The 27,815-nt window shown below is 38.6% G+C and overlaps 1 protein-coding gene and 1 pseudogene across 2 annotated transcripts in view; one reads left to right on the forward strand and one right to left on the reverse strand.

Moving 5' to 3' along the window:
• RBPMS (RNA binding protein, mRNA processing factor) overlaps positions 1 to 27,815 on the forward strand; it is a 159,163-nt gene that overhangs the window by 35,868 nt on the left and 95,480 nt on the right. The window lies entirely within an intron of this gene.
• Positions 6,873 to 27,798, reverse strand: LOC119257058 (transmembrane emp24 domain-containing protein 2-like; annotated as a pseudogene).

The following is a 27,815-nucleotide window of genomic DNA, read 5'->3' on the forward strand; positions in this document are numbered from 1 at the left end:
AACACCCACAAGGGAGGAAAAATATAGCATTCTCTGCTTCGGTTTTAATATATTTTTTTTTTCAGGAATAAGTTTTAGCTTTGCTTTCTGGGGCTGCCATACATAGTTTGGAATGATTTATCCAGTTAACTCTGAAGATTATATCCTAAATTTTAAGAGTAATGATTTATGAATACTCTTAATTTGATAAAACTTTCTTAAAATTTGCCCTGTTAAGCTCCCTATAATAATACCTCTTTATTCTGTGTGCCCTGATTATTTAGAACCAGGAGTGTCTTGGTGGGCCTGACTTTCAAGCCCTTGCTTGTTGCAATGAACCTTGCTAATAATTCTTACTGTGTATGCCTTCCTAGATATTTGGAAATAAGGTCCCAGGGACTGGGAACAGTTCAGGGGAACCACCTGACATTACTTGGAGTGGCACAGTAGAGAGTTCACAGGCTTGGAAGTTAGACAGGCCTGGGTTTAAATACAGACTTTGGACTCTGAGGCTTTGTCTTTGGGCAAAATGAGTCTAACTTGCCTCATTGTAAACCAGGGATAATTATACTTGTCATGGCAGGTTTGTTGGATGATTACATGTGATAACATGTGATTAGGTTTGAATCAACTATCTGGTACATAGTAGGAATTCATGAAATGGTAGCTGTTTTTATTATAATTATTGGCTTACTATAGTTATTGACCTAAAGAATTCCTATGTCCTGATTTTTGGTTCTCTTGTCGTTTGCATTACATGTGTTTATTTGAGTGATAATAAGTATCTTATTGCAAAAGTAACATGGAGTAATCATTCATCTCACATGGTCCTAAACCAAGGCAGTCGCTTCTATAATGTGTGACAGAGCCCATATTTTGTTTGTAGTTAAACAAGTTAAAACTATTTAGAGCCCTGGATCAACAAGTCACGGTAAGCTAGAAAATGAGGGGGCTGTGTTTGGTGTTTTCCTAGATTACTTTTAAGTCTGAAATTCTGTTGGCATTGAGTACACTAGGATTGGGATCTTTTAATTTCTACAACTCTTGGGAAATTGGGTGTATCAAGGGTTATTACATGAAAGTGTAAGGGAGTTACTCTCAGTGGTATTTTGTGTCCACTAAGAACAGAGACTGAAGTCTGTGTTCGATCCTGCCAGATGTGTAAAAATTACTTCTCATCACACACATATCATTTAGTCCTTTAACTATAATTTTTGTTTAATGGTAAGCAATTTGTGGAATTCAGTTTAACCCTTTATGAGGGGAAACACGAAAAGATGACATCTCCATCTTTAAGAATTTATAATTTAGTACGACTGAACAATATAAAACAAAAAAGGTCCTAAAACATGTTTCAAAAGGACCAGACTTCCAAAGAAGACACACATCCCTGTAGTAGTCCAAATAATGGCTAATTCCTTGCTTTCCAGAGCATATTACCTGCTCCCCAGAGAGGATTTTTTAGATGCATTGCTATTAGAATTGGTTAATTCTCTTTCATAAGCTGCGTAAACCTTTGTAATTCAGCAGTATTCTTATTTTATGATAAATGAATTCCCAAGTTCAAAGCATTTTGCTGTAATTTAGAATTCAGTTCATACTCATAATCCATAGGGAGTAATGGATTCTGGATTGGTGACATACAGATAAGTATTAGCTGAGAGGAGCTAAGGGAAAGGTGTGCCATGGGCGGGTGGTAGTGGTGATGAGTTAGGGAAGACTTCATATCAGGAATTATCTTGAAGAGGCTTCAAAGGTCGGTCAGGGACTGGGAGCAAAAGATACAACTTTGGTAGATTATTTAAGTCAGGAATATATATATATAAATTCTTTGGAATATGGGTAATAGAGGAGGGCACAGTAATTTTTCCTTGAATACTTGGTACTTCCTTGAATTGTTATTTAAAATTTGGTTATTTGATACTTTCCTTGATACTTCCTTGAATTGTTATTTGAAATTTGGTTACTTACAATAATTATCCCCTTTTTCTTTTGAAGAACGTAATTGTACTCTTCTATAGTTACTACTTCAACCTCCCTCAAGTCAGGCTTAACTTCCCTTTACTTTTCTGAGCCTCCAAACATTTCCTAGTGCCAAGAGTTACCTTTTCTCCATTTCCCTGTGAACAGTTCCAGTGGTGATATACCTCTGTGACTTACATGCTTGGTGTGCTGTTCCTGCCTAGTTGGATGACTGCATATTTAATTTGCTCCTTAGAGCAGCTCTACACATATTTAAATGTGTTTTCATATTTCTCCGAATCTTGATTTCCTCACCTTCCCTTCCAGGCTGAGTATCTACGTTTCTCTAACCATTTTAATAAGGCATATTTCCAGTACCTTTACTGACCTCTCTTCTTTGGGTCTGCAGCTTGTTCCTCCCTGCCGTCAGATAGGGTTTTCTGCTTTGAGCAAAGACCTGTGCAGAACAGCTTGGCATGGTCACCTTTTGCTAACATCACTTCTACTTAGGATGTTAGTTTTTTCAGCATATGCGCCATCTTTTCCCTGCTCCTCCAATGATGCTGGTATGTGGTTTGCCACAGCTTGCTAGTGCCCTTGCAGTCTTTCATATGGTTTGCTCATGTTTTTGTTTCAGAAAGAAAGATAGGGATTCGTTGTGATTTTTTCACTAGCAGAAATCCTTGCTCATAGGCACTTAATAAATATTTCCTTAATGTAATTGAATAAGTAATGAACCTTTAAATGTTTGAACTCCTTGTGGTGATATGTGTAGCAATTTGACCTAGCATCAGGATTGTAGGTCAGACATTGAAATTGATTTTATCAAAGCGTGACATTTGGATAAACATGTTCACTCAAGAATTTTGTATTGAACTTTGTTTGAATGCTTTCAAAAATGGTTTTCTTTGGAAATGGTTTATTTATTATGCAAGTTTGTCTGTAGAGCATAATATAAAAATATTTATTTATTTTCCACATCTAATTGCTCCCTTTCTGATAAATAGCCGGGTGGCTTTTAGCAAAATAAGAGTTAATTAACAGGACTCTTGGAATAATCTGTAAGGTTTCTGAGCCAACTACTTGTCTTATTCTTTTTTTCTCTCCAAGTTTTAGAATTGCCATTATAATCTTTATCAGATACAGAGTATAGTAGGTTCCTTCTGTCCTACCTGTACCATGAAGTATGTGGATGTGAAAACAGTTGAGAGTGGTCATTATTGCAAGGGGAAAGGAAAGCCATAGTAACCAAGAATGCCAGTTTACCTGAACTGAAGTGACTTGGTTGAGGAGATTTTACTTAAGCAGAAGTGTAACTGATTATTACCTGTAATAGATTAATATGAAAATTGCCATTTACTTCTGAAATTTAATTCTTTATTTAGTTCTTTATCTCACACAAGAGAGGCATTCCAAGTACAGAATCTATCCTAGTCCACCTTTTTATGTTTTCTTTTTTTTTTTTTTTTTTTTTTTTTATATAGAGGCATGTTTTCTTTCTTTCTTTCTTTATTTGTTTGTTTTTGTTTATACATGCACTGGGTACAGTCAGAAGCGTGGGAGGGTGAGAGAATTCACCAGAGCCAGAGCAGGGAGCAGAGCAGGCAGAAGGACCGAAGTACACTGCTGAGGGGAGCAGCGGGCGGCAGGAGAGGTCTGCGCACCATGTGGGACACTCCTCCGGTGGCCGGGGAGCAGCCGGGGATCGAACCGTCGCCGCAGAGGCCGCGGGCAGCTTCGCAACCCAGCGCTCAACCGCTGCGCCACCGGGGAGGCCCTATGTTTTCTTTTGTATTATGTCACTAGATATATGGATGTGTTAAAATTTATATTAAGTTTGTGTTCTATCCAGAGCTCTGGAGAAATACCTGAATTTACTTTGAAATGTCAAAAAATACTTTGAAGCTGTAACAGTAGAACTGAAGTTATTTTATCTAATTTCATCTCATGTTCAGTTACATGCTCAAGAAATGTTTGGAGGATAAATTTTATGTGTATATCATTTAAAATAAAATCTCTTTAATCACAAGTTCAAAAGGAAAGGATGTATTCTATATTTCCTGTTGGATCCTAATGATGTGTCGCAGGAGTCACGGATCCAGCAATTTCTAAGGTGTTAAAAAGTAATTTGATAGTTTCATGAGGCAAAATCTTTCCTTATGAGAGTCCTTTCGTAGGACAACATAATGATGTGGAAGGCCTGGACCATTATTCACAGGGAACCTTATGGCAAGCACCTAAGAGAATTGTAATAAGCTAATTTTGCAATGAAAGCCTCTAAAAAGTATTATTATGAGATAATCTTTTTTGACATTCTGAAGATCAGTTTTTCTAAAAGTTAAAAGGTTTCTCCTTAGCGTTAAAATCTCCCATATGCTTTTCTCTCGCTAATTGACCTTTTTTTAAAAGTAATTTTTAAAAATTTGATTAAAAAAACAACAAAATTTGCTATCTGAACCATTTTTAAGGTTATGGTTCAGTAGTGTTAAGTATATTCAAATTGTTGTGCAACAGCTCTCCCAAACTTTTCTTCCTGCAAAATAGAAATTCTATACCTGTTCAGTAACTCTTTGTCCCCCTCCTGCACGGCCCTTGGGCAACTCCATTTTTCTTTTCTATCTCTCTGGATTTGTCTGATTTGGAAATCTTACATATAAGTGGAATTATAAACTTTCGTGTGTTTTTTTAATTAATTAATTAATTAATTTATACAAGCACTGGGTATAGTCAGAAGCATGGGAGAGTGAGAGAGTTCACCAGAGCCAGAGCGGGGAGCAGAACAGGCTGAAGGACCAAAGTACACTGCTGAGGGGAGCAGCGGGTGGCAGGAGAGGCCTACGCGCCATGTGGGACCCTCCTCCAGTGGCCGGGGAGCAGCCGGGGATTGAACCGGCGCTGCAGAGACTGCGGGCAGCTTCGCAACCCAGCGCTCAACCGTTGCGCCACTAGGGAGGCCTTTTTTTTTTTTAATGCATAATTTTTTTTTAAAGATTATTTATTTTTTGTTTATTTATACAAGCACTGGGAACAGTCAGAAGCGCGGGAGGGTGAGAGAATTCACCAGAGCCAGGAGCAGAGCAGGCAGAAGGACCGAAGTACACTGCTGAGGGTAGCAGCGGGCGGCAGGAGAGGTCTGTGCGCCATGCGAGACCCTCCTCTGGTGGCCGGAGAGCAGCCGGGGATCAAACCGGCGTAGCAGAGGCTGCGGGCAGCTTCGCAACCCAGCGCTCAACCGCTGCGCCACCGGGGAGGCCCTTTTTTTTTTTTAAGGAATTGTTTATTTGCTGAACCTGGGCAGATTAGATACACAACCAATTTTAAATTTACATCTTTTAATTCACTTTTGAAGTGTTTCTCACACACTCATACTGGCAGGCAACAGCTGTCCTAAGGTAAAAACAGTCACCTTAAGCTGTTGTATTTTCACCCAAGGTTGAAAAATTGTTTATCCTGAATATGAAAACCTGTTAACAAATTTAAATTAAGTATATAAAACTCATTACTTGTAGTTTTCCCCTTGCAAAGATCCAAAAAAAATGTACAAGTAACTACTGTCCATCAGTCACAACATAATCCTGGATCATCCCCACACCAAAACCCATGCTCCTTTAATTTTAAACCCATCATCAGAGACAGAGAGAAAGTCATTTCATTTTGTACAAAACAAAATTCACATGTGCCAAAAGAAGAAAGACCTAAGAAAAACAAAAACCCTAGTATTGATAGTGCTGCTCAGTACCCTAATTGAACAGTGGCCAAAATGCCACTGATCAGAAATAAAATAGTGGCTCTATTTTATGGCAATTAAATCTAAGAGGCTTTAACCCTTTGGCATCAGAAATCCAGATTTTTCCAATTATGTGACTTCATACCTCCTGTGTACCAAGTGTGGAGAAAATGGAGGTGGCAGCATAGAAAGAACTACCAGTCACTGAAAAACCCAGAGAACTGGCTATAATAGAGACTTCTGTTATTAGGCAAAAAACAAAAACTGGTTATTAGCTGCTTGGGTCATCGATTTAAATGTGGCGGTGATTGAGCCCTACGGTTCAAAGTAAAATTTAGGGGGAAAATGTCATTGGGTTAAATCTAATCTTTAAAGCAAAAACAAAATAAAGTATGAAAGTAGCAACCTGCCAGCATACTCCAAAGTCCCAGAGCTCTGCCATTAGGCTGGACAGAAAATGCCAAGATCCAAACTATTTCTCTTAAGTACTCAACAGATTGAGTTTAATAATTTGAACTACAGGGCCTCCCTGGTGGCACAGCGGTTGAGCACTGGGTTGTGAAGCTGCCTGCAGCCTCTGCTGCGCCGGTTCGATCCCCGGTTGCTCCCCGGCCACCGGAGGAGGTTCCCACATGGTGTGCAGACCTCTCCTGCCGCCCGCTGCTCCCCTCAGCAGTGTACTTCGGTCCTTCTGCCTGCTCTGCTCCCCGCTCTGGCTCTGGTGAATTCTCATACCCTCCCGCGCTTCTAACTGTACCCAGTGCTTGTATAAATAAATAAATAAATCTTTTTTTTTTTTAAAATACATATATATATATATATATATATATATATATATAATTTGAACTACAGAATAAGGGTTCCAAAGAATGCAGTCGCCTTAGTAAGGTACTAGTGATAGAGTCCTGTCCTAAAACAACTGTGCTGCATGAAAACAAAGGGAAAAGAGGACAGAAGAAGGATTGTATGCCTAGATTTCACTTACAGAGTTGACGTTCTGGAAGGACCTGCAAATGGAGGCAGAACTCAGTAGGAAATTATGCCAATCAAATTTCAATTTTTCACTATAACTTTCCTATGAAGTTATCTTCCCCCCAATATCTATTAATCACAAAGAAACAAGCTGTGAATGTACAGTTTGGAAAATTAAAACTTAGAAACTAATGACATTATTATGACCAAGATGTTTGGTAAACAGTGAATCATGAGTTTGGGATCACCAGGAAAAGGCTTTTTAAACAATCCTCCGGACTTCAAAAGATCTCTTCAGGTAGTAGATCTGTCCCAGTGTCATGGCAACTAGAACAAGAGCTTCAAAGAAAGACCAAAGGACCACTCTGCTGTTGTGTTGTTGTTGACGGCTCTGTGTATTCTCTCCTGAACTTCCACGTACTCCTGTTCATGCTTGATGGCTGTCATTGCCACTGCTAGTTCATTAATCATTTCTCCTAGGTGGTTCTGATGTGCTTCTGTCCTGTCCTTTTGGGGCTTCCCCAGTATCAACGGTAAACATCACAAATCTTCGGGGGCATGGTGGACATCTGATTGCTGAAACAAAACTTGTATGTTCCATCCGTGTGAGCAGCAAATGTGTATCCCACTGGACTCCCGGTCTCCTTTATAAATTCCTTCCTTATCAGGCCCTGTAATCTCCACGTTGATTTCCAGGAAGCCGCCCTCAGGTACCTCGAAGATGAGACCCATCTTGGTGTCTGAGGTGACCCGCTCCAAGAAGCGTTCCTCAGCGTGCACATCGATGCTGACACAGTAGCCCAAGGCTGTGGCCAGGAGAGCGGCCAAGAGCACCAGCAGCAGCTCAGCAAGCGTCACAATAGTGGGGCTGGGGCTGAAGCCAGGTCTGGGACTTAGGCCTCCAGAGCCACCGCCCTGGAATTACAGACTTTCTTGTGACTAATTTCACAAATGATTCCTGCAGGTTCATACATGTTGTAGTGTTTGTCAGGATTTACTTTTCACGGCTGAATAATATCCATCATGTGCATGTACTTCATTTTGTTTGTCCTTTTGTTGATGGCTATTTGGGTTGTATCCATTTCCTGGCTGTTGTGAATTTTGCTGCTATGAACTTAGGTGTGTGAATATTTTCGAGACCCTGTTTTCAGTTCCTCAGGATATATACTCAGAAATGGGATTGCTGTATCATATGGTTAATTCTTTATTTTTGAAGGGACTGTCCTGTTTTCCACAAATGTCTACGTTCTTTTACATCCTAACAAAACAGAAACTTTACAGTTTCGCCACATGATTTGTAACACTTCCTGCCTCTTTGAAACAATAGTTGTCAGCTTTGAACACTAACCAAATGGATCATTTAATTCTTGATTGCCGGGGTGCACAAATGAGATTTGTGTGCAATCTTAAAAATGCTGGACTTTTAATTTTTTAAATCAAGTTAGCATTGGTTTAACACTGTGTTATTAACAGGCATAAGATCACACCTCCTCACATACATGTCACCATACCACACACACCAAGGCACCCAGGGTATGCCAGAGTCCATTGTGTTTCCCTCTCACTTTACATCCCCCTCCCCATTTTGTAATCCTAGTTCTAGTCAGATTTCTAGAGTAAATTGGCTTTAATTTTGTTTGACTCTTTTGTTTCTTTGTATTCCACATATAAGTGAAATCATCTGGTGTTTGCCTTTCTCCTTCTGACTTAATTCACCTAACATAATCCCCTCTGGTCCGTCCATGTTGCAAATGGCAAGAGTTCATCAATTTTTTAAATAGTGGAATAGTATATTCCATTGTGTATATTACCACATGTTCTTAATCCACTCATTTGTCCTTTAGCACTTAGGAACTTGACTATTGCAAATAGTGCTGCAGTGAACATAGGAATACATTTATCTCTTTAAATTTGTATTTTTGCGTTCTTTGGGGCAGATACCTGGGACTAGAATTTGCTGGAGCATATGGTACATCTATTTTTAATATTTTAAGAAATCTCCATCTTGTTTTCCATAGGGGCTGGACCAGTCTACATTCCCACCAGTAGTGTATGAGGGTTTCCTTCTCTCAGCATCTTTGCCAGCCATTGTCTTCTGGTGTGAGATGGTGTCCAATTACGGTTTTGATTTGCATTTCCTTGATAAATGATGTTAAGCTTTTTTTTTTTTTTTTTTTTTCATGTGCCTGTTGACCAATATGTCTTATTTGGAAAAGTATCTGTCTCTTCTGCCCATTGTCTGATTGGGTTACTATCTTTTTTTGGTATGAGTTCTTCATATAGCTTGGATATCCTTCTCAGATGTATGAGGTGCAAATATTTTCTCCCATTCAATAGTGTCTTTTTGGGGGGATGCGGGGGTGATAGTTTCTTTCACTGTTCAGAAGCATTTTAGTTAGATTTAGTTCCATTTGTTCATTTTCATTTTTGTTTCCCTTGCTGTTTGACATGAATCAACAAAACCACCACTGAAACTCATTTTGTGGAGTGTTTTATCTGTTTTCAATGTGTTTTATGGTTTTGGGTTTTTAACATCTATATCTTTAATCTATTTTGAGTTAATTTTTGTGTAAGGTGTGAGATGCTGATCTAGTTTCATTCTTGTGTGTAGCTGTCCAGTTTTCTCAACACCATTTCAGAAATAAAACCCACTGGGTCTTGACTTAAGATCCTTCCAATGTACTGTGAAATTCAGTTTGCTAAGGTTTGTAGTGAATTTTTACATCTATGTTCATCATGAATTATGGTCTTAATTTTCTTTATGATGTCTGTTGACAGTTTAGCATCAAAATAATGTTGGCCTCATTGAATGTGTTTCGAGTATCCTCTATTTTTTGGAAAAGTTTGAGAAGGATAGGTATTCATCTTTGAAGATTTGGTAGACCCAGGTTTTTATTAAATTGTATGATCCTCTGCATTTGTGAAGTATCAGTTGTAATGTCTCTTTCATTCCTGATACCATTTGGTTTTTCTCCCTGTCTTTTTATTTTTACTTTCATTTATTTATTTATTTATTTTTAAAGAGGCATGTATTTTTATTTATTTATTTATTGTTTATTTGTTTGTTTATACAAGCATTGGGTACAGTCAGAAGCTCAGGAGGGTGAGAGAATTCACCAGAGCCAGAGTGGGGAGCAGAGCAGGCAGAAGGACCAAAGTACACTGCTGAGGGGAGCAGCGGGCGGCAGGAGAGGTCTGCGCGCGCTGCGGAGGCCGTGGGCAGCTTCGCAACCCAGCGCTCAACTGCTATGCCACCGGGGAGGCCCTCTCCCTGTCTTTTTAAAAAAAATTTTCCCTCCAGGAAATCAGTTTTTGTGCTCATTGTTCCTTTAGACTGTCTTTTTGATTTCTATTTCATTTATTTCTGCTCTGATTTTTATTTCCTTCTACTGGATTTTGGTGTTCTTTTCTTTTTCTTGCACCTTCTAAGTACCCTAGTGGGAGAGAGACGGTTGTTTATTTGAGCTCCTCCTTGTTTCTTGATGTAGGCTATATACTTACACTTCCCTGTTAGTATTGTTTTTGCTGTGTCTGATGGGTTGTCTTCATTTTTGTTCCTCTCCAGGTATTTAAATTCTTTCATGTCCTTATTTCTCCAGAGGTTGTTCAATAGTGTGCTGTTCAATCTCCATATATTAGTTTTTTCCTGCTTAAAAAGCTGAAGTTCAAAATTGTTCCACTATTTAATAGGACTGATTCAGAGTATGGTTGTTTTCTTGAATTTTCAGCAAAATTGATGTGGTAACTTTTTATTTAGGTAGAAAAACAGTTGAACAAGTTCTTTATAATAGCTAAAATTGCTGATCCCAAACTTGGCTACAACTATTAACCTGGTGGAAGAAAAAGTACAATAGAACTTATGTCACAAGAGTTTACAATGAACAGGTATGGGTATGTGTAGTTGGTGCACTGGGATGTTTCTTGCCAGCTAATGGAAATGTTCCAGAGACTTACAGTCAGGTAAGATGGATAAGATGATGGATCTCTTTAGCTCTCTTCAGTATTTCATTTTTTCTATCACGACGCCTAGTTTCTGTCTTTTTCTCTGTTAAGGAGGCTAGTTAGTATCAAAATATTTCCTTGCTGCCAAATATGAAAAATGAGTCTCCAAAGTACTAAAGAGGAAAAAAGTTATTTGGGAAGTTTATCTGTCCTCAATAGTAAATTTTTTAAAAAGTATTTTTGTATCCTTTAGTATCAGATTAGAAACAACTTTATCATCTGCCTCCTACAGAGGATGTAATATATAGTGGAAAAATAAGTAAACTTAGAACAACATTGGAAATTTCTGACCTAAGACGAACAGTGACCGAGTAACAGATAGAAACAATACTGTTTTGAACCTTTAGTGTACCAAATGTTTTCTCTGGTAATATAGCATAACTATTCCCAATATGAAACAAGATATTTTAGGTTTTTTACATAACTATTTTTTCATTCTGTGCCTCTCCAGGTTGTCAATTTTTTGTCTTTGCCCTCATTTGTGGTACTCCTATGGCCCTGAAAAACTTTCTTCATCTCCTCCGAGTGTTTGTTAGCCTTCACAGCTTGTAACAGCCTTCTCTGTTTTAATTATATTTCTCTCCCCCAACCCCCATGGTCTTCCTGGAGTGCTTCCTGCTCTGGGCCCTCATCGCATAGTCTGCTTTTCTCTCCTCGGACTAACTGCTGGTGGACTAACACCCTGGAGCCCTGGTGCAGGCGGAAGCAGGCTTGGGTGCACAGCCAGGTCTGCATGTGCATGGGCCCCCATCTTGGTGGAGGGTCAGAGCATGTTGGATTGGGTCAGAGCCAGCTGCTAGTAAAGGGAGGGTATTCAAAGCCCCAGCACCTATAAAGGTATGTGTTAAACTTCCATCAGTGGGAGGGAAGGGTTATATAGGATTGCAATTCAGGTGATATTACTGACTGATCAGAGCTACCAGGGAAGAACTGTAGAAGTACTTGGTTTAACTCTCCCTACTGGTGTTGATGACTTTAATCATTACTACCCCTCCACCCCCTAAAAGTTTTTAACGCTGGTATTGATCTGTCCCCTAAAACTTCCTCTTGTGACAACAGGAGCAATGAAAAAAGCATGCGCTCATATACTCTTGTCCACACTGCTGGCAGTGGTGCCTCATTCAGTCCTGTGAACGAACTGTTGTGACAGAGCCACTTTGCAGTTTCTCCACAATCCTAGTCCAGAGTGATTTGCTGAGTAGATGTCGCTCATTTATAAAACATTGAAGGAGATTGCCCAAAGTCTTTTCTTTCCCTGAAGTGCAATACATAGTGTTCTTTTTTTTTTTTTTTTAAAGACTTATTTATTTATTTATACAAGCACCAGGTACAGTCAGAAGCGCGGGAGGGTGAGAGAATTCACCAGAGCCAGAGCGGGGAACAGAACAGGCAGGCAGACGAAATACACTGCTGAGGGGAGCAGCAGGCGCGGCAGGAGAGGTCTGTGCGCCATGTGGGACCCTCGCTGGTGGCCTGGGATTGAACCAGTGCTGCAGAGGCTGCTGGTAGCTTTGCAGCTCAGCACTCAACCACTGGGCCACCAGGGGAGGCCCCATAGTGTTCTTTATTTATGGTTTTAAAAATACTTTTAAAGATGTCCTAGATTGATAATGTTGGGTCATGTTGACTAGAAAATAAAAACCTCATTGGTCTGCCTGATGACAAAAGACTGCTTTTGCTTTGTATAATGGTTCTGAGTCCAGACTCTGAAATTTGATTTTTTCAGTCATTCATAATAAGCTTAGCTTTAAAATGATAGGATTGTTACAGCATTAGAAAAGTGTGTGTGTGTGTGTGTGTGCGCGCGCGCGCGCGCACACATGCATAATTGTATGCAGTATGAGATGACTGCAACAACAAAAAATGTGACTTAAAGAAAAGAGAGAGTAAGCTCTTAATCCTAACCACTAGGCCACCAGGGAGCATCAAGCTTAAACATGAAATGTTTATTTCTCAGCTGAGAGCCTGAAAAGTGATCCATGGTGAGCATGGGAAGGCCATATTTATCAGTGACTTTATTTTGTTGTCTGCCATCTTTAGTGGGTAACTTTCACCTTATGTGCTCTAAGATGGTTGTTCCAATTCCCACCATCTTGACTTTTAGATAACAGGAAGGAGGGAAGATAAACGCCCTTTAAGAGCACATCTTAGAACTGGGAGGCATTGCTTTTTCCTACTCTGTGGGCCAGATCTTAGAAATAAATATGCCCCGGTAAAATGTTTTATTTACTGTGTAAAGTGGGAAGAATAAATATTGGAGAAAATGAACAGTTGCTTCTAAAGTGTATAGTAAGTGCAGTGTTTTGTTGATTATGGATACTCATCCTTATCCACAACTGCCAAAAGGAAAAATATTAGCTCTGTTAGACAGCCATTGGGATCTATACCTCACCAGTTTTGGATATCCCTGAAAAATATTTTCTTCCAAGCTGTGACATGTGGAGAAAGAGATCTATTCATTTCACTAATTTAGAAAAGATATTATAAGATGTTATATTTAATATGATGAACATCCAATAAAGGTTAGAAAATTGTCTTCCTGTCCAGCTTTCATTGAGAGAAATATTTTAAAACTATATTGTGTCAGTATACAAAACTGTACTTGTCTCATGTTTTTTCTATCTAAAATGTCTCTTCAACATCTTTCTATACCAGCATTGTGGACCTACCTCATTTTAGAAAATGTTATTTGTACTTACATTTTTTGTGAGATGAAGTTTAGATGACAGATAACTCCCTGATGTAAACAGGGAATTTCTAAAACTTCTTAGTTCTTTTTGTCCTATTGCCTCAGAATCTGTAATCTGGTTTTTCAGTGTTACGAAATTTTCTCTGTGAGAATACTTATGCTATTACAGTAAGAGTACTCTGGCATGGAAAGCAAATAAAAATTGAGATGGGTTATAACTATAGTGCTCAGTTAAATTCAGAGTGAAAACAAAAAAATAAACCTAGTGGGTTTTCTGTTTCTAGGTAACATTTTGCGTATCTTATTTATTTGGATGTTAAGATTTAAACTATGTTACTAAAGCATCAGAAGAGTTATGTGCATTTGTTATTCACATGCTGTCCATGCTGTACTATTAACCACATGTGAGGTCTTAACATGTTTTTTAATATATATTTCCACCCAATTTTATTGAATGATAATTGACACGTAATCACTGTAAAGTTAAGCCATGCAGAATGATGGCTTGATTTACAATGTGAGCTGATTTCTGCAGTGAGTTCAGCTAGCATCCCACCATAACATTCTTGGTAGAAGACAGCAGGATGTTTGGAGGGTGATACTTTCTCAGCATTTCACCACTGCGCCCTTTCTATCATTGGCACGGGACTACCTCTCCCTCTGTTTTTCAGTACTAGTCGTAAAACCAGCTCCCTTTCCATTTCTTTCCCTCTTTACTATGCTGCTTCTCAAATTCAAGTCAAGATACCTGATCTATCAATTACAGAGTGTTTTGAGTAGGTGAAGAGAGGGTGGCAGGTAGAAGTAGGTAAGAATTGGGTGAATAATAGGGAAAGAACATTGGGTGGAAATGTAATGGTTTGGAGATCTTGGGTTCAGGTTCAAGGTTTAACTCTTGGCCCTGTCAGTTTCTAGTTTTGTTACAAGTTATAAGCTTTCTGGGCCATAGTTTTCTCATCTATAAAATGGGGATAGACACAGGGCCTACTTTAGTAGTTGGAGTCATAATTAACACATGTAGTAAATGCTTGGTAGTATGTTTGGCAAGTATCATTTCTTCATGTGCAATTTATCAAAACTTTGTGACATTACACTCAGAGGAGGCTTTCTGTTTGTTTCCCTTGTCCATCAACCTACCTGCCCTGCCTCTGGAGTTGAAGTCAGGCTTGGAAATTTAAATATTTGACACCTTGTTTTATATCATTTGTTAAGTCAGTTAGGAATGCTGGAGAAGAATAACAGATAATTTTGGAAAAAAGGAAAAGCGATTAGAGTGAGGCTAATTCCGCATTTTCAGGCTTTTGATCAGTTTGCCATTCTGGCATATATTTAAATGCTTTGAGCTTACTTGAGAATGAAAGAAAAGAAGAAATAAAGAAAAATGAAAATTGGAAAGATCACAAACTTCATAATGTTAAGGTTAAATTTTTGGTCAAAATGCTAGGACTTGCTAATATGATCTTCTTTTTCTATTCAGATGTCCTAAGCAGCTTTAAATGTTCTCTTCCCTCTTCTAGCTCTTACCTTCTTGAAGCCTGCTCTCATATGCCATCTCCTCTAGGGTGTAAACAGAAGCGTACTATCCTTCTCACTCTGGAGAAATTGGGCATCTCTGTTCACATGAAATGGGGGGCCAGATTCTAAGGGGGTTCTACCTCTCACAGAATCTTTTAATTTTGACTTTGAGAGTAATTTTCCATTGTTTTAGAAAACTCCTTCAGGGGCAGTCTACAGTTTTATGGACAGAATTTGGTTTCAGCAGAAAAATCACAATTTACATTTAGTTACACTTCACATCAACGAGGATGTCCTGTTTAGAAGCAGAACTCCAGACCTTTTTAAAGAACAGTTTATCTTTCTTTTAAACAAATGGAAGTATTATAGGGGACACAGATGGAAGGCAGGTTGCTACATCAAAATAAACTAATGTGTGGTTTCCTTCTCCCAAGTAACTTTCCTCTTAAAATGAGGGTAGGAAGAATGCCTTAAAGTTACAAAATTTTAGTTTGCTACAGCTAGTCATTTTACAGTCAAAAGCAAGCACAATGCTAGCTAGCATTTTAATGTTTGTTTAAAAGTAAACTGCTTTAAAAGCCCTGGAGATAGAATAATTCTTTCATGCTAGTTACTAAGAATTAATAATTAAACTGCTCAGCAGGAAATGAACTTGTATAGATGGATTATTTTAGGTTTGATATTATTCTCTACCAAGTGGACTTAGTTTCAGTCTAGAAACTGCATGGTTTGCAAACTGACCTGTTTGCTTTTATTCCTTATACCCAGAACTGGATTTTTGAAGAAGAGGATAGAGCAGAAACCATCAACAGTCCCATTTGATTAGATGCTACCTAATGTGAGCATAACCACACACGCACACCTGTGATTGTGGCTGGGAACTCCCAGTAATAACAACTTCTGGTAGCTTCCACCAGCTCAGGCAGTTAGCCCCAATTCCTTTCTCAGAATTCCTGACTTGAATGGGTAGAAGTCCTCATATAAAATGCCCCATAATATTTCTAGTGCTGCTTGACTATGAAAGAACAAGAAAGCTCTAAAAGGTGGCACAGCTTTCTTTAACAACATTTCTTTAGTAAAAAAATCCTACTTACATGAATTAAAAAGAGGAGAAAAGACAAATAGGCATGAGGACTAACCAGCTTTTTAATGTTCGCTTAAAAGTAGACTGCTTTGAAAACCCTGGAGGCTAGAATATTTAATCACTGGCTTGCCAAAAGAAATGTTCTGATGCTGGGGTCTTGCCTGGGTGCTATAACATAGTGATTTTTCTTTTCACAACCAGCTCTGTAGCAGAAGCGGACAGGCCACAGCACACTTCTCAGTCCTGATCTCCTGAGGTCTTTTAGATACACACCTGCCATTTCCATGCTCTAAGCCTCAGCAGATTTATTTTTCATACCTCCGTAAGCTAATATCTATTAAACATTGTGTATAAAACGATATGTATCAGGAACTACTTGCTGTTGACACAGGGTCTGTACTCATGGGGTTTTGTTGATTAGGCAAGACTGAAATGTCTTTATTTCCTGGGTGTTTTGATAAAGGTCATGTAAAGGTTGTCTGTCAAGCTAAGCAAGGATGCTTTGCACAGCAACTATGTTGAGATTTTGAGAGATATTATCTCCCTATAGCCCCCAAACACTTCTCTCTTTGGAAATTGCTCACAGTATTTTAGGCCCTCTAGAAGTGTGAATGGGGCTTCTGTCTTTTCTCAGGGAAAACTGCCATTTTATTGATGTGTCTCAGCAGGAAACAGTCTGTTGGTGATGGATTTACTGAGAAGAGTGGAGAGCAAGTGAGAAATTGAGATTTTTTTTGTACAGTTTGAGAAACTAATTTATTTGTGGAGTCTTTTAACCCATTTGTTTTTTAAAAATCAAATTGTTAGTTGAACAGCTCTCTAACATCTTCTAGGAAATGTAGCCTAGTCAGCAATCAAAGGTAGTGTTGTTTCAGGGATTCTCATTAACTCAAAGCCAGGAGGTGGTGGTAGCTTCTGATTTTTGTTCCTCTTTTTATCCTTTTATAAGTTGTACTGTTATTTCTGGCATCCCAATCTATGGATAACTTTTACGAACCAAGCATGGACAAAGGTTCTAGTACTAGAACACACTACTCATCATTCCCTGTCAAGTGCTTTTTCCTCCCTATCACTCCATCTTTATTATCAGTTGCCTCACCAAGACACACACTTCTTTATAAGAAATCAATACAAGTTGTGTTGTACTAGGTTAAACCTATATAAGAAGAAAACATGGATTAGAATATTTTAATCATCAGTATTTAACTGTCAGGAGAAATATGGGTATCCCAAAGGTCTGTTATTTCTGCTCAGAAATAGCCAAGAAATCTAGATCCTGCAGGTCCAGCATTTGGGAGCTCAGGAAGAAATGAGTGATCCTTGATGGATGTGCTGAGATGAGTGTGCCAGCTATTTCATTTACAGAGACCACCTCCAAATCTTAGTAAACATAATGCTGGATGTCATGGGGGAGGGTTGGCAGAGCAATCACTTAAGTTGGAGTTAGTGGCTCAGTGCTGACATTTGGTCCTGACACTAGATGAACATTATTGTTGCAGTCTTATTAGGTTTTTTTTTCCCCTTTGGTTTGTTTTCTGTCATTGCATAGGAATGATCCTTCTCATTTCCTTCCATATAGTTCCTGTAATTCTTTCATCTTTGACCCTATAACGATGCCTGGCTGGGGAAGTACCAGATGTCCTTAGGCCTGGAATTCCTGTCAGTAGATGGGATTGTTTGTAGAATTCTCTCCTAAGGGATATATACCAGGACAGTCAGCTTTAACAGCAACCACTTATTATATCAGAGTATGGCAGGCTGACTCCTGGCATTTATTTGTCATGTGAGGTATACTTAGCTATTTGTTTAAAAACTGTCCTTTTCTTTTTTTTAAAACTGAAGTACTTTATTTTTTTTAATAAGATTTTTATTTATTTATACAAGAACTGGGGAACAGGCCAGATGCGCAGGAGGGTGAGAGGATTCACCAGAGACAGAGCAGGGAACAGAACAGGCAGACTGATGAAATACGCTGCTGAGGGGAGCTGCGGGCGAGACAGGAGAGGTCTGCCACGCCATGTGAGACCCTCGCCAGCTGGCTGGGATGGAACCGGCGCTGCAGAACTGCGTTCAACCGCCTTTGCCACCAGGGGAGGCCCTAAAAACTGTCCCTTTCATATTTAGTAGTTACAGTTTGTGAATCAGAACTTCAAAATTTTTGCCTAGCTAAATGTCATTTTAACATTTAGAGCAAAATGTTATATACTGTTCTTAAGTATCTCATTGTTTTGAAGTATGGTTACTTTGCACAAATATCTTCTCTCTCACCCTGATACAACCATTACTAATACTTGTGACCTCTGTAGCAGAATTTCCCATGTATGTTTCATGGGCTGCTTATAGCAATATTAGGTATGGATGTTATTAAAAATGCAGGTTTCGTGTCTTGCCTGCTGCTCCCCTCGGCAGTGTATTTCAGTAAATCTACCTGTTCTGCTTCCCACTTTGTCTCTAATGAATCCTCTCACCACTCCCCCTGCCGCCCCCAATACCTGTGGACTACACACACGCACACACACGTACACACTTTAGGTTTCAGGCACCCAGCCTGCTTGATCAGAATATTCAGGAGTGGAGACCAAGAATCTTCATTTAAATAACTGTAATATCCTCCTAGTGATCATTTTGCCTATTAATTGTTTCAGTAGAATCTTTCTGGGGTGGTCTGTGGACCTGGCATCTAGTTAGAAATACAGACTCTCAGGCCCCACATTAGCTCTACAGAATCAAAATCTACATTTTTAAAAATTTATTTTTATTACTATTTTTTAATTTTATATTTTTTTACATCATTTTTCATTTTTTTGCAGAATGTATGCGTTTTCATCTTGGTTATAGTCCCAGTCCCCTTATTTTGATCCTTCTCCCTTCTCCCTTCCCCTCCAGTGTGTCTCTGGTATATAGTTGCTTGTTGATTTTGATTTTTACTTTACAATAATTAGTCTTTTTCCTAGCAGATTGTCTCACTTATAGCAGGAATTTAGAAAACCTACATAAGGGGCCAGGAAAAAGACTAATTATAGTAAAGTAAAAATCAAAATCTACATTTTAATAAATTCCTGTGATAATATGTTTGCTCAAGTTTATAAGTTACACTATAACAACTTAAACAACTTCTTACACGCATTAAGGTCTCAGTAACCAACCATTGCCTCTTGGTTCATTGGGCAGCTTCTCTCAGATGTCTTATTTATTCTAAGACAAAAATAACTACTCACAAACTTTTTATCTTGGGGCGTGTCTCAGAAGAATTATTCTTTTTATTGTCAATAAAAAAATCAGAGTAAAAGTTCATCGTGTCATTAGTTTAAGCTCAGATTAGTGGTAATTTCCTCTTAAATAAATGCAGAAGTACCTCATAAACTATAATTGCAAATCTGTTTCTTATTGGAAAAGGTCTCTTTCTTCTTTGCCTGTGTGCGATTCATTGGTTCAGAAGTCTCCGTTCCAAGATCGAGCAAAGTCTTCTCAACAGGTCCCAGTGCGCTTGGCAAAGAGGAACTTTCTGAGGACAGCCTCAAATTAGTTGGAGAAGAATATTTGAATGTAGTTTATATGACAATTCTATTAGAACTAGAAAACCTTCCTGTGAGTTGGGTAATGTGTCTTAATAGAGCTTCCCACTTGTATCTGATAAGGGAAGTCATATGTGTTTTAGTTAAATATTCTAATTTCTAAACCTTATCTCCAGATCAACTGAATCATAATTTCTGTGGGGGAGTATCAGGAATTAGTTTTTAACAGATACCTTGAACATTCTTGCACTCATGCATATTTGAGAAATGCTGAATTATATACTCTTTCCCCCAGCAGAGTACCTTTCTGATTATGGTTTTGGGGGGTTATTTTTGCTTTCCTGGACATAAGTTGCCTCTCAAATAGCAGAGACAGTTCAGAATTGCTGCTTTAGAATAAATACTGTGTAATGTTTCAAGGACTGAAAAATACTTGTTAATTATACTTCCGTACTTACATTCCTTTGAAAATGTCCTAAAGATGGAAAGTTTTATTGTTAGTGGGCACTCTGAGGGGTACCCAGGACCCTTCAACTTGCACACTCTAAATGGGTTCTGCTGTCTGCTACATAAAGGCAGAGCATGTTCTTAGTGTGTAAGACATTAATAGAAAGTAACTTTAATAGAATTAATGTATATAGAGAAGAGAAGAAAGGATAAGTTTCCCAGTTAAACACGCGAAGTTATCCCATCCTTTGTGGGTAAATGCCCATCCAAAAAGGGTTGGACCAAAGTGGGGTCACTAAGGCTAAAAGTTTGCCACAAATCTAAGGCACTTTCTGGCAGGGAAACAATGGGAAAGGGGTGGAAAGAGCCAGGCAATTCTGGGATGAAAGGAACAAAAAGTACAAGTCAAGTTAAAGGCTGCCATTGTCAGCCACCCCTCAGGGTCACCTCCCTTGCTGAGGATCGAACTCGGATCAAACTCGTGCTACAGTAGCTGCAGATTGCTTCATAGAGCTGACACTTAATTGTGCCACCAGGGAGGCCCTGGAACCTACCCTTTTTATGGAGCTTACACTTACATCTATGTCATGTGGAGGAACCAATGACTAAAATAGTTAAATGACCCATATACAAGAGGTGCGTGGGGGTGATAGCAAGGGATTAAAGTTGTGATCTGCCATCTTTTAACCCAGAACTTTTCTCACATTTATCTTTTTAATGTGCTTTAACCTCAGAGATAAACTTAAGTTATTGTTACTGTTGTTATTTTAGAGAAATAGGTTGCTCACTCTTTTCCTTGTAATTAAATGGTTCGTAGGACATCCTTTCTGAACTTTGCAGAAGAAAGCGGGTCTTGAAAGGGAACTGTCCACTCAAAACATTTTAGGATTAGAGTAGTCCTTATATCTTGCGCAATTAAGACAAAAATATAAATTATCTAATGTTAGGAATCACCAAATCTATTTGTGTAATTCCATGACTAAATTAGGTAGTATTACCTAATTTGGGATCACATTCTTAATTGATAAAGCATTTTATGGGTTTAAGTTCTTAGTTGTTTTGGTGGGTAGAAAAGGAAACTTCCTGTTACCAATAAAACCCTGACCATTTCTGTGAAGTAATTTCAGTACTATTCAAGTGAACTTTCTCCAAGTGAGCATATCATCTGTAAATGTCATATGCAAAAGGACATTTAGATCCCTAATCTGAGGAAATTTAGATCCCTAATTCAAGATTACAGTTATCAGTGAATAAAACACCTGTTCTCAAGGAATTTATTTTACTAAACTTCCGCGGACAATTAGAGAACACATGACTGGTACAAACAGAGCAAAAAGGAGTTAAACAAGAAGGAAGGAAAGATGGGAATAGTTATGGAAAGCCTCTTTCTTGGAAACAAAGACACTTGATTTCAGCTTCTAATCCCCGAAGTGAGCCTCCTACACAAGTTAAGAATAACTGTACAAAGGAAAAGACACTTATCCAGGATTTGGAAGGAAGGTATGGTGTTAAGATGAACCCAGTATGGCCCAGGGAAGAAAAACTGCAGGAGAGAGGGGGGCATTTTTAATGTGCATTTGGAGGTCAGAGGTTTGGGAATTTGGTCTTCATGTGATTGGAACGGACAGACACTTGTTAAGTTAGCAGTGCTGATTGTGAGGTTAGAAAAGCAATGATTTTGGCAGGGTGGGGGGTATCATATGTATCTGACATTTATTGTTTATTTCAACACCTTTGAACCATAAAATGACACTACAGGTAAAACTTAAAGTTTAAAATCTGATAAATTTTTCAAGCACAGATTGACATTTAGAGGAAAAACTGATGCTTTTGCTAGCCTTAGGGAGTTATGGAGGGCTAAGGACCAGATGTCTGAGCACTGCTTACACCTGGATAGTGTTGAGGGATGAGGTGTGAGGTTAAAGCTTCATTCTCATCTCCCATGTGATAGGATTTTTGTTAGCAAAAAAGTGTATGGCAGTATTTCAAGTGTGGTATTAACCATACTAACGGGGTTATTTGGTAAGTCATGGGTATATTATAATCCAGTATATATACTTACACTGAATTTTATGTATCTGAGGTTTTATATTCTATTGTGTTTAGAGCATTTGGAAATTCTTCTACTGGACTCCAAACAAATTATACTTTAATAGCTTAGTGTGGCCATTTGGAAGAGTGATTGAGAAGTTTTGGCACAACTGAACAACATATTTGGGATGCTGGTTGTATCTTTATTTGGTCATACTGGAACACAGACTGGCCCTGGGAGAGCTGTTTTGGTTTTCTGGCCAGAACAAGGCTATCACAGCAGGTTCCAGAGAGATCACTGACAGGCCTAGTCCTGTCAGGTCTGAAAGATCTTTACATGGCCCCAGGTTCTGACCTTTTGGGGAATTCTTTCTCAGTTAAAGAATAGTTTTGGAGACTGCCTAAGCTGTTTGAAATCCACAAAAGGGGAAACAGTGAGATGATTTTCGTAATATGTGCTGTTTGTGTTCTTTACAACTATATTGCAAATTGCATATTTTCATTCATGTGTTAAATACTAAAAGGAACTACAAGTTCCTGAAAAAGTGTGGAGATGATGGAGGTAGTATGGATTAATAACATTTCACTCTAGAAATTCATTATTAGTAATGGCATATTTGTTTTTCTTGAGTGGTATGCAGTTTGTTCCGAGGTCCTATTTTTTTTCTTAACTGTTTGAAGACACTATTTTATGGGTAACTTAGAACACCTTTAGCTGACTGAATGAAGTGCAGAAGTTTTAGGATTTGAATAATTCTTTAATGCTTATTCTACCCTACCAAGCAAAGTGATACTTAAGCTACACTTGATGGAATCATCTTATTATTTAACTTATTTAACACAAATTTGTATGTTTACTGTGTGCCAGGCTTATTTCTAAATGTTCTATAGATATTCATGTATTTAATCTTCTTTGTGACCCTATGATGTAGATTTTTGTTGTATCTCCCATTTTACAGAGGAGGAAACTGAGACTCCAGTTAGTAAATAGCTTGTCCAATATCACTCAGCTATTATTAGGTATTGAAGTTGAGATTTGAATCCAAGCAATCTGACTCCAGAATGTGTACATGGTTAAAACTGTTCTACTGGGCCTCCCTGGTGATGCAGGGGTTAAAGACAGCATTATCAAGCTATTGCCAGCCACTGCAGCATGAGTTCGATCCCCACCCAGCCAGGAAGGAACCCACATGGCTCAGCAGACCTCTCCTGTCTCACCCACTGCTCCCCTCAGCAGTGTATTTCCGTCACCCTGCCTGTTTTGTTCCCCACTCTGTCTCTGGTGAATCCTCTCACCGCCTCCTGTACTTCTGGCTTACAACCCAGTTCTTGTGTGCATGCATAAATAAATCTTTAATTAAAAAAAAAAAACTGTTCTACTAAGTACTTCTTTCTTGGAATGAAAAGAACCAATGCAAATACTAATAGACTGAACTCTGATTGTTAGGTTAATATCTGTGATGGAGAGACTGGACCTCAGTAACTGCACCCCTTTTTATCTTTGCACTGACGATTCTGAAGACACTTGTGGCTTAAGACATTGTTTTATTTTTACATGAACCATATGTGAACTGAATACAATATAAATATACTTATAAATATCAGATATAAATATTTTAATGACTTGATTGAAATGGTGTTGATAGCAAAATGGATCTTCTTAACCTGATGTCTTTTGACCCCAATATGCCTTTATGAAAGCCTTTCCTTTCACTATACCTTTGAAATTAGAATGATACCTGAAGATCAACTCTTGCGCACCTTCATTTTGTAAGCATGGAAGCTGAGGCTCAGAGTTGCCAGTGTCCAAGTGCTTAATTGCTGGTTTTGAAACAGAAATGTGATTTAATCCACAGTGCTCAATTTAGTGATATTTCCCTTTATTGCAGTAATTACAAAGTGACTGTGACAGTGTAATATGACATATTGATTCAGATGGCCACATAAAAGGTTAACAGATTCATTGTGCTTATCAAACACATTGTTTCTGCAGAGAGGTAGTTTCTGTACTAGGCTGGATGCTGTTAGCTGTGGCCTAAATACATCAGTTGTGTTCTGGAATTAGAAATTCCTATGGGAAAGCTCTATCATGTGCAATAGATCTGAAATAGGATATGGGTATTAGTGAAAGTAGAATATAGCTAGATACTGGATCATTTCTATGAAAGATAGTGATTGAACAAATTGGGGAAAATTATAAATTGAGTAAAATACATTTTAAAAAAAGTCATGTTTATTTCATTCTAGTTCATAATACTGAATTTTTATCAATTAAAAAGTTAATAGGAAAAAACCAATCTTATGATAGGGCATTAAGAGAAAAATGCATGTGAATCAGTAATTTTATAGCTTCACTGCCTAACTTTACCAACTGATATAAATCTTTTGATTAAAGTTTGCATAAATATTTATGTCCAAAAGCTTTTTTTTGATGTACACTTTATGCTTAAACTTTTTATTTTGAGATAATTTAGGTTCACATTCATTTCTCAGAAGTAATACAGAGAAATTCTGTGAGCTCTTGGCCTAGTTTTCCCGACTGCTACTATCTTGTAAAAGTACAGCATACACACACAAAGTATAGCACAAAATCACAACCAAGAGATTGGCATTGACACATCCAGTCATTTTATTTAGATTTCCCATTTTAATGTATGTTTTGTTCTGTGCAGTTTTATCAGATGTGTGTAAGGTAAAGCAGCCTATCCCACGTATCCCTGCCATTGCATTTGTGTAACTACCCCACAACTCACACCCTGTTTGACCCTAACTCCTGCAAACTCCTACCTGTTTTCCATTTCTGTGATTTCTTCAAGAATATGTATAAATGGAATCATGTAGTATGCAACCTTTAGGAATTGTTTCTTTAAGCTCAATATAATATCTTTGAGATTGATCCAAGGTTTTGTTTTTGTTTTTTTTTTTTTAGTAGTAGTCTGTGGTATGGATGTACCAGGTTTTTGTTGTTTTGCTCATTTTAAGCTTGTGTATAAAAATTGCATGTTAATACTGTCAGTTGCAGCCTTTCGTGGGAGGAAGAAAATGCATCTGTTTTAATGTTCTAAGCCACTTTAATATAGAGAACATTTTCTTTACATATTACTTTTTTTTTAATCCTTGTGACAACTGTGTATAAGAAATTAGCCCCAAGTTTATCAATAACTACTAAACATTTATTTCCCCTTTTCAAAGGGTTGGGAGTTTAAGAGCAGCTTAGCTAGGTGGATCAGGCGCAGGGTCTCTTAGCTGGGGCTGTAGTCATGTGAAGACTGGACTGGGACTTCATCTACTTCCAAGACTGCTTACTTGGCATTTGCCCAGAGACCTCTCACCTCCTTATGTGACTGTCCCCATAAGTACTTCTTGAATATCATCGCAGAACAGCAACTGACTTCCCCCAGAGTGAATGAACCAAGAGAAGCTTCCATTGAAGCCACAGTGCCTTTTTTGACCTAGTGTTAGAAGTTACACACAGAATTTTGCCATATTCTGTTTAGAAGTGAGTCACTAAGTGATGTTTACACTTAAGTGGGGAGGGGAATTAAACCTCACCTCTTGAAGGGAGGACTATCAAGAAATTTATATACCTATCTTAAAATGACACAAATAGGTACTGTTATTGTTTCCATTTTCTAGCTGAGGAAACTTGTGAATGGAGAAGTTAAGTGACTTGTGCAGTACTAGGATTTAAATCCCAGCAAACTGCTTCCATCTGAATCCCTCCCTCTACACTTAAAAAACAACAACAACAAAAAAAAAACACAACTACCTGAGCTCTACTGCTTTGAATGTTAACCTTTTAATGCATATAAAAAGTCACCGTGGTTTTATTTCTTCCTTCATTTGATCCATATATGGATGAATTACATGGCTATTTGATGCCTCCCTCCTAGTATTGCGCCTCAGTTTTTACAGCCACTCCTTTAGTTCATTCTGTACAGCTTAGAATGAATTCAGGAAACCTACTGCTAAGTACTGGGATACACACTTCTGTCACATGGAAAAGAACTTACAGTTTGAAGGTGAACTGTGACTTGGCACCAAAGAATTTAAAAGGAGTATATTGGATCTTTTTCCTTGATTGAATATTGGGAAGCAAATCTTTTTTCCACAGCTTTGTAGTTTTGCATTCCTCATGCCTTCTGTAGTTGTTTGAACTATGGTGCATTGTGAACGGTTATTTAAGAATGCATTGCAAACTGAAGTTGGCGATGGGGTTACGTTCCGCAGATGAATTTTATCCACTGCTATCAAAAACAGTTTAAAGCTCTGGGCAGTGTTAAGACCTAATCTCCTGTAGTCTCCCCCCCCCCACCCCCCCACCCAGGTACTTTAAGTGACCATGAAGAATTCTGTGTACTGTCTGGGATAGTTTTTTTCTCTGTAGTTTGGGAGAGGCGGAATGACTTTCTCCTTTGAACAGATCTGCTTCTAGAAAATATTAATCACCCCAACTATGCAGAAGGAGATAGGGAGGTCTTGGAATTTAGATAAGATCTTTTTCATATTTTTAGCTTATATTTCATTTTGTCATTCCATAGAAAAAGCCTGTGTTGTGGGTAGTCCAGGTGATCTTTTGAACATTCAATTTCATGGTACTTTGTATTATTGAAACCCTAAGGACTAGTGTACTTTAGAGCATTAAATGCCAGCTTCTGTTTATGATATACTGGATTAATGTATACATTTTAAATCTTCATGTTTTATCAATTTGTAAGCAGTGTATTTGAAAGAGGTGTAAGATTCCATGGACTAACCAGGGCTGAAACAGCAAACCATCAGAAAGTTGACTAAAGGAACTAAGGGGCAATCAGAAAGAGGGAAACAGGATTAGAGCTAAGGCTAAAATCCTCAGTTTGTCTCATCCTTTTACATCCTTTTAGATGAATAGCAAATAATGAGGAACAGCCTAGATTGAACTTTGGTCTTAAGAAGTCCTATCAGGGCCTCCCCGGTGGCTCAGCGGTTGAGCGCTGGGTTGCGAAGCTGCCTGTGGCCTCTGCGGCACCAGTTCAATCCCCGGCTGCTCCCCGGCCACCGGAGGAGGGTCCCACATGGCGCACAGACCTCTCCTGCCGCCCGCTGCTCCCCTCAGCAGTGTGCTTCGGTCCTTCTGCCTGCTCTGCTCCCCGCTCTGGCTCTGGTGAATTCTCTCACCCTCCCGCGCTTCTGACTGTACCCAGTGCATGTATAAACAAAACAAACAAACAAATAAATAGAACATGCCTCTATAAAAAAAAAAAAAAGTCCTATCAAATTGAGAGATGATAAATCATAGCGGGCTGGACTGTGATTCTCAAAGAATGAACCTAGTGGTGTGGTGTCCAGTGCTCACCTATTCTCCCTGTTACCTGTGGATGTTTGAGCCCTGCATGTATGAGCTGATGGACTCTAGTGCTCCTGCCTTTCCTGTGTGTTTCCATGAGTCATCTTTCTTCTTGCCCTGATCCTACTGGAAAGTTTTCTGATCACCTTTGCAAAAGAACATCCTTGCTTCAGGGTCCATAAATAAGGGTTTAAATTGGTTGTTCTTCAGATAAGAGTCAACCAAGTGAATATCACTCAAGGTTAACCCTAGTGGATCTCTCAAAACCGGGGCCGGGGGCGGGGGGTGTACCCATATGTTTCGAATAATTATGTGGCTTTGTCCTTCAGAAAGGAAAAGAATGGTTATCAATTTAATACTAAGCAAACCTAGGAGTCCGTAAAAGCAGCACAGTGACACCTTTTATCTTTTGCTTGGTCAGTCATTGGTGTCTGTGGCAACCTGGTCCCCTGAACAAAAACATACCTTTTTAAGATTGGAAAAGGACTGAGACATTAAGTCCAGTAGGTGGCCATTGTCTTGAAAAAGGAACTTGACCACCTGCTCCATCTCGAAGCCAGTGCCAA

The sequence above is a fragment of the Talpa occidentalis genome, unplaced genomic scaffold, assembly GCF_014898055.3.
Source record: "Talpa occidentalis isolate TD23 unplaced genomic scaffold, MPIMG_talOcc4v2.1 talOcc4.4, whole genome shotgun sequence".
NCBI classification, from domain to species: Eukaryota; Metazoa; Chordata; class Mammalia; order Eulipotyphla; family Talpidae; genus Talpa; species Talpa occidentalis.